Here is a 20,035-nt window from a genome sequence, read left to right on the forward strand (position 1 = left end):
CACTGATAGTGTTTGCATGCTGCGCTCTCCGCCATCTGGCACTGGCAAGGGGGGACCCACTGGAGCAAGAGGATCTTGACATAGCTGCACAGGCCACAGATGATGAGTCCAGTATTGGGTCAGAAGAGGAGTACATTGAGGAGAACGCCGAGGGTGTGGAGCCAGATCTCGGCAGGGACACCTTGATCCAATTCTCAGATAAAAGCAAAATACTGTGGATGTTGGAAATCTAGAACAAAAACAAAAATACCTGGAAAAACTCAGCAGGTCTGACAGCATCTGCGGAGAGGGATACAGTTGATGTTTCGAGTCCGTATGACTCTTCATCCAAACTAAGACATATAGAAATGAGATGAAGTATAAGCTAGTAGAAGTGGGTGGGACAGGAGAGCTCGATAGGGGGCCAGTGATAGGTGGAGGCCAGGTCCCGATCGTATCAGCCTGTTCCTGCCCCACGGAACTCACTTCTTGCTATCTTGACTCCATTCTCTCTCCCCTTATCCAGTCTCTTCCCACTTACATCCCTGATTTCTCTCACGCCCTACATCATATCAACAATTTCCAGTTCCCTGGCCCCAACCGCCTCCTCTTCAACATGGACGTCCAATCCCTCTACACCTCCATTACCCACCGGGATGGTCTGAGGGCTCTCCGCTTCTTCCTCGAACTTACGCCCGAACAATCCCCATCCATCACCACTCTCCTCTGTCTGGCTGAACTTGTTCTCACACTGAACAATTTCTCCTTAAACTTGTCTCACTTCCTCAAAATTAAAGATGTGGCTATGGGTAGCAGCATGGGCCCCAGTTATGCCTGTCTCTTTATGAGACCTGTGGAACATACCTTGTTCCAGTCCTACTCAGGCCCCCTCCCACAACTTCTCCGGTACATCGATGACTGCTTCGGTGGCACTTCATGCTCTCGTCTGGATCTGGAAAAATTCATTAATTTTTCTTCCAATTTCCACCCCTCCATCATTTTCACATGGTCCATCACTGACATTTCCCTTCCCTTCCTTGACCTCTCTGTCTCAATTTCTGGTGATCGACTGTCCACCAATATCCATTACAAGCCTACCGACTCCCACAGCTACCTCGACTACAGCTCCTCACACCCTGCTTCCTGTAAGGACTCCATCCCATTCTCTCAGTTCCTTCGCCTCCGTCGCATCTGTTCTGATGATGCCACTTTCCAAAATAGTTCCTCTGACATGTCTTCCTTCTTCCTTAACCGAGGTTTTCCCCCCATGATGGTTGACAAGGCCCTCAACCGTGTCCGGCCCATCTCCTGCGCCACCGCCCTCACACCTTTCTCTCCCTCCCAGAACCATGATTGGGTCCCCCTTGTCCTCACTTATCACCCCACCAGCCTCTGCATTCAAAGGATCATCCTCCGCCATTTCCGCTAACTCCAGCATGATGCCACTAGCAAACACATCTTCCCTTCAACGCTCCTGGTGGCTTTCGGCAGGGTTCATTCCCTCCAGGACACCCTGGTCCCTCCTCCATCACCCCCTACACCTCAACCCCCTCCTACGGCACCTTCCCATGCAACCACAGAAGGTGCAACACCTGCCCTTTTACTTCCCCCCTCCTCACCGTCCAAGGGCCCAAACACTCCTTTCAAGTGAAGCAGCACTTCATTTTCACTTCCCTCAATTTAGTCTACTGCATTCACTGCTCCCAATGCGGTCTCCTCTACATTGGAGAGACCAAACGCAGACTGGGTGACCGCTTTGTGGAACACCTTCGGTCTGTCCACAAGCATGACCCAGACCTCCCTGTTGCTTGTCATTTCAACACACCATTCTGCTCTCATGCCCACATGTCCGTCCTTGGCCTGCTGCAATGTTCCAGTGAAGCTCAACGCAAACTGGAGGAACAGCACCTCGTCTTCGGACTAGGTACTTTACAGCCTTCTGGGCTTAATATTGAGTTCAACAATTTCAGATTATGAAATCTCTCCTCCATCCCCACCCCTTTCCGATCTCCCTTTTTCCAATAATTCATCTTTTTTTTTACAACTATTTTTTTCTCTTCCCTCCTATTTTAAAATTTATTTTAATCTATTGTTTCATCTCCACCTTTTAGCCCATTTCGATCCCTTCCCCCAACCCCACCCGCACTCGGGCCATCTGCCACTAGCCTGCTTCCCTTAATGTCCCCATCAGTGCATCTTTTAGATAATATCACCACCGTCAACACCCCTTTGTCCTTTTGTCTATGACATTTTTGGCAGTCTCTTCTTGGCCTCCATCTATCACTGGCCCCCTATTGAGCTCTCCTGTCCCACCCACTTCTACCAGCTTATATTTCATCTCATTTCTATATGCCTTAGTTCTGATGAAGGGTCGTACGTACTCGAAAATTCAAATGTATCCCTCTCCGCAGATGCTGTCAGACCTGCTGAGTTTTTCCAGGAATTTTTGTTTTTGATCCAATTCTCCTTCAGCAAGGCTACCAAAGATCAGCTTTAATCTCACGCCAGGCCTGTGGCCTCCACCCCGGATGTCTGAAATGACCATTTTATTTGCACTCTATGCCTCTGCATTAAAATATCCAACCGCTCATGTCCAGCATTTTATATTGCTGTACCCTGCACCAGAAAGAAAAAAGGTGAAACACACTCAGGCCATCAGAACCAAAGCAAATTTAATGTTATCGTCACATTGAAATCATTATGACATTATAATTACTGGTGTTCACGTTGATACCAGCAGGCATATAAACCAAACATAAATGAACAGAAAGTCACCCGTAACCTGTCCCTCTCGTGCTCATGGTGCCTTAAACTTACATTTGAGAGTGCTACATCTTTGTGCCCCCCACTCATCTCCCCTCACTCGCAGCAGCATTGGAGATGACTGCTGATTCTGCTGTCTTGTTAGCCTTGATGACCTTGGCGGTCGTCCTCTGGCGAGTGGAGCATGTACTGGCCCCGCCTGGGAGGGAACAGCCAGTGCCGTGCCTGCATCTCCCCAGTCATCGTAGCCTCATCAGTTGCGAAGGTCACTGGCAGAGGGGAGGAGGAGCTGCTGCTGTCTTCCAGAGTGCCCTGAGTGGAGACCGCATAGATGGCAAACAGCTCATATGCCAACATGAGGTCACTCTGGAGCTCCCTGCTCACCATGGATGGACAGGCACCTAGCTCAGAAACTGGGTGCCTCATCCAACTCCCACATTGGCACTGGCCATCTGAGGTCATTGCCTGTGTGAGGGCTTGCAGGTTCAAGCACATCCCCAAGAGCCCCTGATTCTATTTCTGGAGCTGCCTCTCCATGAGAGTCACCACTCTCAGTGGAGGAGACAGTATGCTCAGCCATGAGAGTCAATGCAGTGCCTCCATTCCACATGGACTCCTCCACAATGGAGAACATGGCCCGCAGAGGCTCATGGATCTCCGCCAGATCCGTACGCATATCCCGCTGGACAGCCAGCATCGGCTGCCTAATTTATGACTCCAGAGGCTCATCAAAGGCCTTCAATTGAGCATCATCCTGTTCCTCAGCAGTTCTCTGACTGCCGCCGCCCTGGGCACTCTCTGCCCCCGCCTATACCTCAAGCAAGTGTTAAGTGCCCTCATCAATTTGCACTGACATTCTAGCAGCTGACCTAATGCCCATCAAGGTGCTGATAGCTGCTTGCTTCAGAGAGCAGGTGCATTGAAGCCCAGTGGTTCTCCGATGTCAGGGGTGGCCCTTTGGGGTCCAGAGAGCGAGTGCCTGCTGGCAAACCTAAAAGGGAGATCAAGGACATGTCATTAGTTAAGTCATCACACTGTCACTATGCATGCCAAGCACCCTAATGAGACAATGGAGATCTGCATCATGGTGACATCATCTTGCTATGATCGTTGGGGACTCAGGCTCAAGGTTCCCATCAGTGAAGAGAGAACTAGAATGGCTGCACAGTCCGAAACTCTCACCTCTGTGCATGGCGCTCTTACCTTCACCTGGCACCCCCGTCCCTCCAGGCCCGATTGGATGGTAAGTATGCCAGCTCTCAAGCTCTAGGGCGTCCTGCTCAAATCTGCTGAGCAGCAGCAGGTTGGGCTATCCTCCACATGTCCTCCCTGCTCGGTTATGGCTCATCTTCTCCTGAAAGGAAAGAGGGGAATTGATTAGTCCACTCTCTACCTGCAGCGCCATTGCAACCTGGCCAACCTCAGCTGAGGAAAACCTCGAGCCACAAGGCACTCAGTCTAAGCAGCCAGGACTCACCACCTTGGCCAGCTCTGGTATCATTGATCATTAGTACTCACTGTGACATGGCCACACCTTGACAATTCTGCACACTGACCCATGCCAACACGGTACTCACCCTTCCTGAGCGCAGCACATCATTGAACTGCTTCTGGCATGGCACCCATGTGCGCTGCATCACGTCATGGCTGCTCACCAGTGTTGCCACCTCCTCCCATGCCCTCTTTGTGAGATTCAGTGACCTCCTCCTCCCATCTCTGGAGACAAGGGTGTCCCATCTGGCAGACACCTCCTCCAGCAGGATCGCGAGGCATTCATCAAAAAGCGAGGCGCCGGGTGTCCACACGACCTCCCTTCCAGCCTGATGTCTCCAGTTGCATTCGACTCCATCAAGACAATGCAGGACAGACGTCCTCTGTGGCAGCCTTTCAAGGGCTGCCTGGGCTATTTTTAAGCCAGGCACTGGTTCACCATTGAACCTGACGGCCGACGGGTCCCCGTCACAGCTCGGCCCTTCCCAACCAGTGAAGAGGCCTATTTCACGTTGGGCGGGCCTTAATTGGCCTACCAGCATGAAATTATGGCTGGGAGCTGGGAGCAGGTGGCAGGCCATTTCCCAGCCGCTCCCAGTCTCGCCGACCGCGCCCTCCCGCTGAACTCAAAATTTAAACCCAGGAGCACTAATCTTGTGCAGTGACCTTTCATGTGGCATCTTATCAAATATCTTTTGGAAATCTAAATGCACATCTATTGGTATCCATTTATCCACCCTACTTGTTACTTCCTCAAAAAATCCGAATAAATTTCTCTAAATGTCATGCTACTGTTAGCTGAGATCCTGGACAATGTCCCCAATTTGTTAAATTCCTGGATGAGATCCCCAGTTTGTTACGCCCAGTGTGGGACCCCAATTTTATTATGAGCTGGTTCCCCTTCTTTACTCAAACCCTTGGTTGGTCGCAACAAGGTGAATTTGAAAATCCTTTCCGCGTGGATACCTTTACCCAGTTCAAATGTATTTACTTTTATTAAGGAGCCAATTTAACCAGGCTTTCTTGAGTCAAAGTAAAAGTAAGTTTATTAGTCACTAAAACCCAAGAAAAATAATAAAAAACACACCACACATACAGAGATCAGAAATGAGAAGTTAAGAGAACAACCAAAAGTTAACTGAATATACAAATCAGTCCTTTGCTTGTACATGAGGCGTAGATGGTGTTGCTTTGTAGCCATTAAGTTGGGTGATTGGTTGACCTTGGAAAATTCACAGTTAGTTAGAGACACTTAGTTCTGCAGGGTAGCTGAAGGTGCTGTCCTGTTTCCTTTTTGATTGTGGCTTCTGCTGAGCCTTGCCTTCAGCAACAGAGAGAGAGGGAGAGAGAGAGAGACATAGAAACTAGGAGCAGGAGTAGGCCATTCAGCCCTTCGAGTTATTTGCCTTCACACACTTGCACTGGATGTTTAAAAAATGACATCTCATTCACTCAATTCAAACATACTCTGGTTAGATACAGGTAAAAGTTTTTAAAAATTACAATTTTTTGAGTGTCTCCTTTTGAGTGTTTCATTATGATCATGGTTGATCATCTAACTCAATAGCCTGCTACAACAAAAACAGAATTACCTGGAAAAACTCAGCAGCTCTGGCAGCATCGGCAGAGAAGAAAAGAGTTGACGTTTCGAGTCCTCATGACCCTTCAACAGAACTAGGTGAATCCAAGGAGAGGGGTGAAATATAAGCTGGTTTAAGGTATGTGTGTGTGGGGTGGGGGTTTGGAGGGGGGGGGTGGTGGGGGAGAGAGAATTGGAGGGGGTTGGTGTGGTTGTAGGGACAAGCAAGCAGCGATAGGAGCAGATCATCAAAAGATGTCACAGACAAAAGAACAAATAGGTGTTGAAGTTGGTGATATTATCTAAACGAATGTGCTAATTAAGAATGGATGGTAGGGCACTCAAGGTATAGCTCTAGTGGAGGTGGGGGAGCATAAAAGATTTAAAAATATTTAAAAATAATGGAAATGGGTGGGAAAAGAGAAATCTATATAAATTATTGGAAAAAACAAAAGGAAGGGGGAAGAAACAGAAAGAGGGTGGGGATGGAGGAGGGAGTTCAAGACCTAAATTTGTTGAATTCAATATTCAGTCTGGAAGGCTGTAAGGTGCCTAGTCGGAAGATGAGGTGCTGTTCCTTCAGTTTGCATTGGGCTTCACTGGAACAATGCAGCAAGCCAAGGACAGACATGTGGGCAAGAGACCAGAGTGGAGTGTTAAAATGGCAAGCGACAGGGAGGTTTGGGTCATTCTTGTGGACAGACTGCAGGTGTTCTTCAAAGCGGTCACCCACTTTACGTTTTGTCTCTCCAATGTAGAGGAGACCGCATTGGGAGCAACGAATGCAGTAGACTAAATTGGGGGAAATGCAAGTGAAATGTTGCTTCACTTGAAAGGAGTGTTTGGGCACTTGGCCGGTATGGAGAAAGGAAGTGAAGGGGCAGGTGTTACATCTTTTGCGTGGGCATGGGGAGGTGCTATAGGTGGGGGTTGAGGAGTAGGGGGTGATGGAGGAGTGGACCAGGGTGTCCTGCAGGGAACGATCCCTACGGAATGCCGACAGGGGGCTGAAGGGAAGATGTGTTTGGTGGTGGCATCATGCTGGAGTTGGCGGAAATGGCGGAAGATGATCCTTTGAATGCGAAGGCTGGTGGGGTGATAAATGAGGACAAGGGGGAGCCTATCATGTTTCTTGTAGGGAGGAGAAGGCGTGAGCGTGGATGCGCGGGAGATGGGCCGGACATGGTTGAGGGCCCTGTCAACGACCATGGGTGGAAAACCTCGGTTAAGGAAGAAGGAGGACATGTCAGAGGAACTGTTTTTGAAGATAGCATCATCAGAACAGATGCAACGGAGGCGAAGGAACTGAGTGAATGGGATGGAGTCCTTACAGGAAGCGGGGTATGAGGAGCTGTAGTCGAGGTAGCTGTGGGAGTCGGTAGGCTTGTAATGGATATTGGTGGACAGTCTATCACCAGAGATTGAGACAGAGAGGTCAAGGAAGGGAAGGGAAGTGTCAGAGATGGACCACGTGAAAATGATGGAGGGGTGGAGATTGGAAGCAAAATTAATACATTTTTCCAAGTCCCGACAAGAGCATGAAGCGGCACCAAAGTAATCATCGATGTACCGGTGAAAGAGTTGTGGAAGGGGGCCGGAGTAGGACTGGAACAAGGAATATTCCACATACCCCATAAAGAGACAGGCATAGCTGGGGCCCACGCGGGTACCCATAGCCACACCTTTTATTTGGAGGAAGTGAGAGGAGTTGAAGGAGAAATTGTTCAATGTGAGAACAAGTTCAGCCAGACGGAGGAGAGTAGTGGTGGATGGGGATTATTCGGGCCTCTGTTCAAGGAAGAAGCTAAGGGCCCTCAGACCATCCGGGTGTGGGATGGAGGTGTAGAGGGATTGGACGTCCATGGTGAAGAGGAAGCGGTTGGGGCCAGGGAACTGGAAATTGTTTATGTGACGTAAGGTGTCAGAAGAATCACGGATATAGGTGGGAAAGAACTGGACAAGGGGAGAGAGAGGGGAGTCAAGGTAATGAGAAATGAGTTCCATGGGGCAGGAGCAAGCTGACACGATCGGTCTACCGGGACAGTTCTGTTTGTGGATTTTGGGTAGGAGGTAGAAGTGGGCCGTCCGAGGTTGAGCGACTATCACGTTGGAAGCTGTGGGAGGAAGATCCCCAGAGGAGATGAGGTCAGTGACAGTCCTGGAAACAATGGCTTGATGTTCAGTGGTGGGGTCATGGTCCAGAGAGAGGTAGGAGGAAGTGTCTGCGAGTTGATGCTCAGCCTCTGCGAGGTAGAGGTCAGTGCGCCAGACAACAACAGCACCACCCTTGTCAGCGGGTTTGATGACAATGTCAGGGTTGGACCTGAGAGAACAGAGTGCAGTAAGTTCAGAAAGAGAGAGATTAGAATGGGTGAGAGGGGCAGAGAAATTGAGACGACTAATGTCGCGCCGACAGTTCTGTTTTGGATTTCCAGCATCCGCAGTTTTTTGTTTTTATCAATAGCCTGGTCCTGATTTCTCCCCGTACCCTTTGATCCCTTTTCCCCCCAAGAGCTATATCTAACTCCTTTTTGAAAGCATACAATGAGAGAGAGAGAGAGAAAGACTTTGCCTGCAAACTGCAGGGGTGACTGTTTTTTCTCCTTGCTGACACACTTGCACAGCACACTGGTCTGCAGCTAGCATTTTAACCCATTTTTCCTGTGTATTCCAGGAGAGGAAATAGTCATGTCTTGCATCTATCTCAGAACTATTTACATATCCTGAGATATAAATCAACAGGATAAGGATTTTGGGTGACTGCTAGTATGTGAAAATCAGTCTTTTGGCTCTGCAACAATAGGAGATTAAAGTTCAGTCTTTTGCATCTTTCCTATCTCCCTTTCAAGTGCCTCTGCTTAAAGAAGGGCAGGACATTTTTTCAGGTGTGACATTCCATGTTCTCTCAGGACAAGTCTGTCAATGTAATCTTTTTCCAGAAAGTGGTCACTTTATCAGCCATCTTTGCTCAGTGTCTTTGCATGTATTTATTTTAAAAAACCCAGGTCTTCCTTAAAACGTTCAATATGACTTTATATAATTCATGGTTGTAATCTGCTTTTCACGATCCCTTTAATAATTTATTCTAACATTTTGCAAATGACAGACATTAGGGCAGCTGGCTGATAGTTTACTATTTTCAATTTCTCTCCTTTCTTGAATAGTGGTGTTACATTTACAGGTTTCTAGCCCACTGGGACCTTTCTAGAATCTAGGGAATTTTTAATGGTTACAACCAATGCATCCATTATCTCTGCCGCCAATTATTTTAAGACCCTAGGCTGCAGACCATCAGGTCCAGGGAACTTGTCAGCATTTAGTCCCATTAGTTTTACTGCTAATTTTTCAGTAATAATTGTGGTTGTTTTATACCCTTGTAATCACTGTTATATTTGCTTAAGGCACTAGTTTTAGACCCACATTTCTCACCATCAAAGTGATTGTGATATTATGTTGTGTTATGATTACTCTTACCTAGAGGGTCCTTTCCCATGAACTTATTAATTAATTCTGTCTCATTACACATTACCTGGTCTCAAATAATCTGTTTCCTGTTTGGTTCCATGGTGTATTATTCTAAGAAACTGTCCCAAATACACCATAAGAATATAGGACTTAGGAGGAGGAGTAGGTCATTTGTCCCTTCCAGCCTGCTCCATCATTCAGTTAGATCATGGTTGACCTTATTGAGGTCTCAACTCCAGTCTCCTGTCCGCACGCCTCCCCCCTTTCCCCTCCCACCCCCGGCCCACCATAAAACTCTTGACTCCCTTAACAATCAAAAATAATTCAGCCTGCTTTCTGGGGAAGAAAATTCCACAGAGTCACAACCATCTGAGAAAGAAAACCTCCTCATCTTCATCTTATTCTTAAGCTATGTCCCATTTCTAGATTCTGCCACAAGAGTAAACATCTATTCAGTATCCACCTTACCTATATGTTTCAGTAAAATCACATCTCATCCTTCTAAACTCCAATTGGTATGGGGGCAACCTGTTCAACCTTTCTTCATAAGGCAAGCTCTTCATTCCAGGAATGAGTTGAGTGAAGCGTATCTGAACTACTTTTAACGCATTATACCCATTTTCAAATAAGGAGGCCAAAATTGTAGACAGTATTCCAGATGTGGTCTCACCAAGACTTGTACTGTTGCAGTAAAACTTCCCTACTTTAAATATTCCATTCACATTGCACCAGAGACTTCTTTCCTTTGCTATTTCTTATCTCCACCTAAACTGATTCTAAATTTTGATTCTCTGAACCAAAATCATTCCTCCCTACTGCACTGATCTCATCCTTTATTAACTAAGGTTCCCCGCCTCTTTTTCATTTCTTCGTGCCCTTATGAAAAGTCAAAAATCCTTGAGTGTTCAGGTTCCAGCCATGCTCACTTTGCAACCATGTCATGGTAATGTCTATCACATTATATTAATTTATTCCTATTTGTGTTATCAATTCATACATATTGTCAGGTGCCATCTGGAGTACTGCATCCAGTTCTGGGTGCATACTTGAGGAAGGATGCAAAGGCATTGGAGAGAATGCAGAGGAGATTCACAAGAATGATTCTAGGGTTGTGAGGAAACATTTTTTCACCCAGAGTGTGGTTGGAGCCTAGAACAAACTTCATGAAAGGGTGGTGGAGGCAGGTTCAATAGAAGTATTCAAAAAAGAATTGGATTGCTATCTGAAGAGAAATAATTTGTATAGTTAGCAGGGATAAAGCAGGGGAGTGGGACTATGTGGAAAGTTCTTTCATAGAGCCAGTGCAGACTCGATGGGCTGAATGTAAAGACACTGGATTTCCTTGTTCGCATGTTAAACGACACACGGTGACGTCGGGCGAGCGTCCTGATGTCACTGCACGCCATCACGATATTTTGTTGGGTGGGCGTGCAATGATATCTGCTGTGCGCCCGCCATTAATTAATGGGCACTTGAGGCCCTTGACTCACCAATCAACGCCGATTTTTCGGTGCCCGTGCAATCTTTGGGTCAGCAAATGGCGTAACAGGCAGGCAGGTAGGACACATTTGTACAAACCTCACCCATGGGCAAGATAAGAAAGTTCACTGGGGTCGCGAGTGTGCACTCTCAAGTACTGATTTTTCAAAGTTATTGTAACTTGCCTGTGTGATCTGAATTCTTCAAAACGCATACCAGCTGCTTGGTCCGGATTCTTAGCCTTCAGGTCAGCACCCTGCAATGAGGAATCTTTTTTGGCCTGCAGGTTTCAGGAAGCCTTCCCTCAGCCTGGGAATGGGAGCTGAGCTCTCCACTGGAGGCACCTCCTCTGAGGAGGAAAGGAGGGCTAGAAGGGGGAGGAGGCCAGGAGTGCACATTCAGCCTCCAGGGGAGCCACCTTTGAGAGGACAGGCGCAGGCACAAAGGGCGCAGGGCCAAGAGATAGACCAAGGTGGAAGGGCCCACAGAAGGCACCACTATCCTGCTGCCAGGGTATACAGGCAGCGAAGCAGCTACCTCAGTAGGTCTGAGGTGCAGTGCCGAAGGAGACTCCGTCTCCCGAGGGAGACAGTCAACCATGTCTGTCAGATGATTGGGCCTGAGATCTTCGCTAACTGTAAGGGTGGACAGTCCATGCCAGTGGCTCTAAAGGTCACAGCTGCCCTCAACTCCTATGCCTCTGGCTCCTTTTAGGGGTCAGTGGGTGATCTTTGCGATGTCTCCCAATCAGCTGTGCACACTTATGTGTAGCAAGTCACAGATGTTCTGTTCAGCCGTGCATTGGACTTCATCGACTAACTTTGGGACCAGACAAGCCAAGCACAGTGAGCCAGAGGCTTCCCGGCCATTGCTGGCTGCCCCCACATCCAGGGTGCAAGGGACTGCACACATCTGGCCATCAAAGCGCCAGCAGATGAGCCCAGTGCCTTTGTCAACAGGAAGGGCTTCCACTCTATGAAGGTGCAGATAGTGTGTGACCACAGGATGCTGATTGTACAAGTCTGTACAAGGTAGTCAGGTAGCTCCCACGATGTCTACATCCTCAGACACTTCCAGGTGCCGGGGCTCTTCAATGCTGCAGCCCGCCTTCATGGATGGCTGTTGGGTAACAAGGTCTATTCCCTCAGAACGTGGCTCATGACACCTCTCCGCCATCTAAGAACAGAAGCTGAGCAGCGCTACAATAGGAGCCACGGCACCACAAGGACTGTGGTGGAGAGAACCATCGGTCTTCTCAAGATGCATTTATGATGCCTGGACCGCTCATGGGGCGCACTCTAGTATCCCCCAGATCATGTGTTGGTGATAGTGCTGCACTCTCCACAATCTGGCGCTGGAAAGGGGGGATGCAGTGGACAATGAAGACATAAACACAATAGCTGCAGCTGCACACCATGAGTCCAGCAGTGAGTCCAAGGATGAGCATTCACAGGGAAATGCTGAGGGCGTAGTCGCTGACCCAGGCATACTCCAGGGAGGCAGGGACACCTGGGAGGCTTTAATACAAAGAACCTTTAGCTAGCCCACCACAGATGGACTTGCAAGCCAAATCTGCCAAATTATGAACAGTAGCTAAGAGCGTTGTTAATAAAGCTGAATTTCCCACAAAACACTCATAACATTTTTGGAAACCATACACACACAGAAGAAAAGAGGTACCCTCAGCCTTGGTCACATCATGAATTTGATATTACAAGCAAAGAAACTTAATCCAAAAAAAAAGACAATGGTGTTCCACTTCAAAGCAAATCACAAAGACTTCATCTTGAGCCAACACAAAAACACCGGTGATAAGCCCATGGTGTGCCTAAGGTGCCTTATGTTTACGTTTCCGGGTGCTACGTCTTGGTGCTGACCCCTCGCTGGGAGTGGCATCTGAGACAGCCAGCTGACTTTGCTGTCCTGTTGGCCTCGATGACCTTGGCAGGTGTCCTCTGGCCCATGGAGCCTGTGCTGGCCCCATCTGGGAGCAAGCTGCCAGTTCCAAGCTGGCATCTCCCCAATTGTCACAGCCTCATTGGATGCAATGGTCACTGGGAGAAGGGTGGAGGAGCTGCTGCCCTCGCCTGGAGCACTCTGAGAGGAGCCGGCAGAGACGCCAGGTAGCTGCTTTGCCAACATGAGGTCGCTTCGGACCTCCCTGCTCACCGTGGATGGATGGGCACCGAGCTGGGAAACTTGGTGCCTAGACCATCTCCCACACTGGCACTGAACAGCTGAGGTAAATGCCGATGTGGGTGCTTACTGGTCAGACCACATCCCGAGGAAGCCCTGATGGGTCTCCTGGAGTAGCCTCTCCACGAGAGTCACCAGTCTCTCCATGGAGGACTCATGGCACTTGGACATGTGGCTCATTTCTTCGGTGATCGTCTGCGTAGGCTCCTCCACCACGGAGACCAAGCCAAGCATAGTCTCATGTATCTCCACCAGATGTTCCCGCACACCCGGCTGCATTTCCTGCACCTGCTGCCTTGAGGACAACTCCAGAGGCACATCATCAGGCACCGACTGAACATGTGCCTGACCCCGTGCAGTCCTCTGACTGCTGGCGCCATGGGCACTCTCTGTCTCTGCCAGCTCTTCCAGTAATTGTGAAGCGCGCTTACCACTGTGCCCCGGGACACTAGCTGATGTTCTAATCCCACTGTGGTGCTAATACCTGTGCTGGTGCCTGCCTGGCAGAGATGGTGTGACGCTGTTGAGACTTCAGTCCCCTCAGGTGTGAGAGAGGGCCTCTGCTGCTCCTCCTCCCAGCCTTGCGCCGCTGATGCTGAAAGAAAGAACAAGGACATTGGATCATTTAACGTGGAGACAATGACAAAGTGCATCCCTGTCCTCCGGATTATTATGCACTTATCCCTCCATAAGCAATGGTAAAGTCATGTTGCAAAATTAAATCACTTAACAATCAGCACTGCTATTGCTGTTGGGAGAACAATACTGACCTCAGTACTGGTCATACATACCTGGCTTTGGCACTCCAGCCTCACCGACACCAGTGGACCTGGGCTCATGGAGCCTCTCCAAATCCAGGGTCTCCTGCTCAAACCAACTGAGAGTGGCTAACTGCGCCTGGTTGCCACCAGTCCTCACTTGCTCTACAGCACTGCCAGTGCCCCATGAATCAAAACCCATTTCTCCCACAACACTGCTTGAGCCATGCATTCAACTCTCTTATTTTATGTACCCTATGCCAACCTACTTACAGAACTTGCAGTAACCCAGAGATTACTATCTTTGTGGCTCTACTTTTTAATTTAGTCCCATTGCTCATACTCCCTCAATTCCTTATCCCTGGCACCAGACAGGCAACACAAACTTCACGCTCTTGGCCACAGGCACCAAATTTAAATTTCCCAATTGCCATAGCGGGATTTGAACTCAGGCCCCTGAAACATTAATCTCTGCTCCTGAATTGCTAGTCATGTGCTATAACCACAATGCTGCTTTTCCCTATAAATTCTTTGACAGAACGCAACATAGATTCAACAGTTATGAGAAGAGACTTGAAATAGGGGAACTGCTTCCACTGATCCCCCTGAGAGATTTTGGAGGAATCTTAATGGAGATTATTAAAATTTAGATCGAGTGAGAAAGCAAAAACTATTTCAATTGGTTGACAGTTTGAAATCAGGGTTTATCAATTTAAAATTTGCACTCGAAGGATGATAAGAGAGATTAGAAGAAATTTATTTGTGCAGGGGGTGTTAAATGGAATGCTTTGCCACGGAAAGTGTTTCTGTCAAGATCATCTCATCTTTTTAAGGATAACGTGAATAAACTGATGCACTACAGGCTGAGGGTTAGTTTTCGATTACTCTAGAAACAATTGGTACATACACAATGGGTAATGAATAATCACACCCAATGCCATAACCCTTTTTGTAACAAATGCAAAACACTTTTCTTCCCTTTTCTTTCCACTAATTTCTATGATCTATTTTTGAATAGGTTCAATCCTGAAAGCAGCTTTGAATATGGCTGAATATTTGGTCAGTGCTTTCTCTTTGTTCCATAGTATATTCCTATTTATTTTTCATTGCAATTGATGATGAGAGGAAAATGTGTCCAAGAAAATAAATTAGCATTTTGAAATATCCCAATTCCGAAATAATTTTTGTTTCCCCAACTATAGCTATCTGAGTCAATGCACAAATGGATACTAATGCTACACCAGCAACGTAGCATCTCCTCCACAAAAATAGCACACCTTTCACAGCAGTAATTATTCAACCAATTCAATTATGGCAAGTGAATTTCAGCAGAGATGAGTAAAAAATGGTATATATTGGATGAAAAAAGTGACAGGGGGCAAACTCAATTAATAATTGTAAGAGAAATGCCCGCATAATTGCTATAACAGTCTTAGAGCTAAGACCTCACACTATATTTTTATGAAATATATATATCAACATGGCTACTTCCTAAAATTTTAAAAGCTGCACAAAGACTTTCAAATGGCTGAAGCTATGTTTGTCTTTCTAGCAATATCTGAGAAGCTGACACCTCGTTATTTCTGAAGACGCACTAATAACCCCTGTGGTTGCAGAGATCAAAGTCAAAGGGAATTATACAAAGGCCACCTATATTTCCTAAGGCAGGCTTAGCCAATGGAGACTATTAGTCTGCTGGAGAAAGGGCCCTGCACCTTTCCTTTGAAATTCTTAATGGTTGAACATTAACAATCTCAAGGCTCCAGACAAAGGGATATACATCCTTTGTCAAAGCCAAAGTGAACAGTTGAGAGTCATGTGACATGACCCCTTAGCTGGAGGAACTAGTTACACTGTCTTGCTGTACTGCCAGTTTGTCCATCTGTCAAGCAGCAGTTCAGAGCAAGTGCAGGTGAATGCCTAGCTACCATCTATACTGCTTCTACTGGAATGCCTGAACTTCTATATCATTGCCTACATTATCTCTATGTGCCGATCCCATACTGGAAGTCATCCCTACTGGAAAAGCATATTACCCAGCATCAGTCTTCAGCCTGCTGATCTCTGTGAAAGAATATACAATCGGACTTTGACTCTGGACTCTTGGACTCACGTGAAACAATAATTCTTTATTCTGTGGTCTGTGCTCTGAAACTCTTTCTTTCTCTATCCCTCTTTTATTATATGAATGCACAGGGGGCTATGTAGTGACACCCCCCTCCCACATTTTGAGTGTGTACGAATAAACTGATCCTCTGCATTTACCCTATCTCGAGATTGCTGTGAGGTTATTAGTAAAAATTGGATCACACCAAAACTGAGGAGGTGAGAAATACACCACTGCTTATAAAGGGGGAAATCAAAATCAAACACGTTTCTGTTTATGGATAGATGGTAAGAGGAGAAATCAGGGCTGTTTAAATTAAACATCCTCCTGTCCGTAAAAGTATCCTCAGATATAATCAGTAGTCAGTCTAAATTCTAGGAACCAAAAATGGCTAATGTAAATTAAAACCATGAAGTTTATGTAAACATAGAATTTATTGCTGGTAATGGGATGAATAAGCCATAAAGGCAATAAGCCTAGAGCTAGCTTGTTGAAGGGGTATAAATATGTCTTATCTTATCTGACAGTTCTGGAATTTCATCCCTAAACTCCTCTGCCTCTTTAATTCTCTTCCTTTATAACCCAATTCTTTGACCAAGCTTTTGGCCACCTGCCTTAATATCTCCATATAAAAACTGAAAATGTTTGAAATACTCAGCAGGTCAGGCAGCATTTGTGGGGAGAGAAAAACAGAATCACCGGGCAGAATTTAATGCCCCCTCCTGAAATGTGTTTGGAGGTGGGGGTGCTATGTGTTCGGGCAGTAGGTGCAAAATGGAGATCTGGTCACCTTCCTACCTCCCTCCAATTAAGACTGGGACAGGAAGGCTTGAGGGTGGCCTTCCCGCCAGGAGGACAACTGAGGCCCTTAAGTAGTCATTTAAGGGCCTCATCTCATCACCACTGGTATTTAACCAACAGCAGGTGGGGCCACGCCATCTGAATCCACCGCCAGAAAAAACCTGGTGGATAGGTTGGGATCTGGTAGAAGGCGGTCCCTCCTTATCAGGCACACCATGCCTGATGGAGAGATGGCATAGTGATATTGCTGCTGGACTAGTAATCCAGAGACCGAGGATAATGCTTTTGGGACCTGGGTTTGAATCTTATCATGGCTGATGGTAACATTTGAATTAAATAAAAATATGGAATTAAAAATGATGACCATGAAGCCATTGTTGCAAAAACCCATCTGGTTCACTAATGCCCTTTAGGGAAGGAAACCTGCTGTCCTTACCTGGTCTGGCCTACATGTGACTTCAGTCCCACAGCAATGTGGCTTTTTAAAAAATATTCATTCATGGGATGTGGGCATCGCTGACTCAGCCAGCATTTATTGCCCATCCCTAATTGCCCTTGTTCAGAGGGCATTTAAGAATCAACCACATTGCTGTGGGCCTGGGGTCATATATAGGCCAGGCCAGGTAAGGACAGCAGATGAACCCAGATGGGTTTTTACAACAATGGTTTCACGGTCATCATTAGACTTACTTAATTCAAGATTTTTATTGGATTCAAATTCTAACATCTGCCGTGATGGAATTTGAACCCCGGCACCCAGAGAATTACCCCTGGGTTTCTGGATTGACCAGTGACAATAACATTATGCCATTGCCTCCCTAGTTTACCCTAGCAAGCCACTCAGTTGCCATTACCACCTTTTCAAGGGTAACTAGGGATGGGCAATAAACGCTGGCCTGGCCAGCGAAGCCCACATCCAATGAACGAAATAAAAGCAACCCACCAGTGGACCCCATGAGTAAGGCGTCCCTTCTGCCCTTTAAATCATTCCTCTTCTTATCCTCCTCACTGGACCCTACCTGTCAGATCCCAGTGAAACCGCCTCACTCACTTGTTCCCTGGGGCTCTTCAATCGCTGGTGTAGGTTGCAGTGCTGTACCAACATTGTCGGGCTCTGATTGACCACCAGCTCTCAGAGGCTGAACATCCAGCCTGCACGAGGATTTCCAACGTGCAGGGGTGGGGTGGGTGGATGGTGTGGAGTCATTCTCCTCACAGAAACTGGGAAGACTGACAGCAGGCAAGTAGATACCCAATGGGGAGTTAATCCCATTGGGCCTCCGAAAATGGCTGGGGTGAGGTTGCCACCGGTTTTCCAAGCAGAGGTGGGGCCCCCTGCCGTGACCATTAAATTCTCCCCACATTTCTGGTCAGCGACCTTACATTCGAACCTTTCACCATCATCTCTGTACTCGCTGACCTACATTGGCTTCCATTGTTAGAAGGGTGTTCTTGTTTACAAATCCCTCCATGGCCTTGCCCCTTCCTATCTATTACCTCCTCCCACCCTACAACCCTTTGATTTATCTCCTGTTCTGAAGAAAGATCATGAACCTAAAATGTTTAATCTATTTCTCTCTCCACTGATGCTGACAGACCTGCTAAATTTTTCCAGTGTTTTCTGCATTTATTTCAGATTTCCAGCATCCGTAGGATTTTGCTCCTCTTATTTGTCCAGCTGTGACACCTCATCAAGGTGGGGTTGTTAATGTTTCTGTAAGTCATTTTGAAATGTTTTACCATGTTAAATGTTCTACGCAAGTGCGAGTTGTTGTCGTGAAGCATGAGTTCAGATTCAGTTACCGATGGTGAAGGTGGATTGGCCCAGGAGCAGAGGATCTGAATGGAATAGTTTGCACTTCTACAGAAGGAGATTCATCGTTAGCACCATAATTCCAAAAGAAAGTGAGACAAACCAGCTCAACTATGCCAACTCATCAGAACGGGTTTTCGAAATATTGCTAATTACAAGCATAAGCTTTAATCTATTCAGTCTACTGCATCCTTAAACTGTTCAATTTTCAACTTTCTAAGGAGTTTAAGTCTAAACTAATCTGTTAGATAAATGCAACTATATTTTTTATTTTATTTAATCTCTGCAATTTACATCAGCTAATCATAATTTTATAATCAGTAAGCCAATTAATGCTAAATTATCGTGACATAACTGAGGTGTCTTTGTAACCCCTGATTTTTTTTTTAAATGTAACCCTAACTACTGAATTTTTGCATGCTCAATGTTTATGATTCTGAGACTAATGGACAACTGTTAGTGACTGCCTTCATTTACTGTCTCCTTTGATTACTTGACAAGAAATATAAATATTTATGCAGCAAAGGAAAGTTAGGAAATTTTAAGTGAATTCAAACTGGTTGATGTAAGATAGTTTGGAGAGACAAATTTAGGCATTACTCTCTGGAAGATATAGGTCTGGTGGTAAACCGTAGATGTTGTGTAGAGAAGTTAAAGCTTTTCCTGGTGGCTTTGATAACGATTCTTGTCAGGTTACCAATTCCAGTGTTTTTATATAACTTTGACCAAGTCACGGCAGGGGTTATAAGAAATAGTATATTTAAAGCTTGCTAACACTTGAGAGGAGTGATTATACCTCTCTACACTGATTTCATGATACCATTGCAGAGTTCTGTTAGAAACATCATCCTTGATGACAACATGACTATCAGGATGTGATATTCTTCTCATATGAGTTCTGAATCATGATATTGATTTTAATAGTTCATTCTCCCTCAGAGAAGGATGCCTGGAACCATCTTGTAAAAAGGAACATGTAAAGACTCTGTAATGGTATCCATATTGGATGGTATGAGACCCAGATAAAGAAATATCCCCATCAATGTGCTAAAGGAAGTGACTCACCCATTAAGATATGTATGCCGAAAAGCTGCTTAGAGAAAAAAACTAAGGCCCGCTTCAATCTTGCCAGCTTTGAATGGGAGTCAGCATTGGGAGAGCACAAATCTCCCAGGTTGCATGTTTTGGAGGACTGGACTGATTCAACTCACTTCAGCCCCACACCAATGGCTCAAACTTGTGCTATAATCAATAGTCATTCCAATGGAAATATTAATTAAGTATCCTTGGACAGTCATTGTTGCCAGGCCTGGAGTGAGATTTATTTTCAATTGAAACAGAAAATACTGGAAATACTCAGCAGATCAGCCAGCATCTATGAAGAGAGAAACAGAGTTAACTTTTCATAGTGACATTTCATCATCAACCTGAAACCTTGGGCGGGATTTTCATACCCTCCCGCTGTCGGGATCTTCCGGTTCCGCTGGAAGTCTATGGGCTTCTGGCTGAGGCACTGCCTCACCTGTGGCAGGTCCCACCTGTGACAGGGCCAGAAAATTCCGGCCAAACTCTGTTTCTCAAAACAGGTGCTGCCTGAGCTGCTG

This window comes from Carcharodon carcharias, chromosome 1 (assembly GCF_017639515.1).
Source record: "Carcharodon carcharias isolate sCarCar2 chromosome 1, sCarCar2.pri, whole genome shotgun sequence".
In the NCBI taxonomy this organism is placed as follows: domain Eukaryota; kingdom Metazoa; phylum Chordata; class Chondrichthyes; order Lamniformes; family Lamnidae; genus Carcharodon; species Carcharodon carcharias.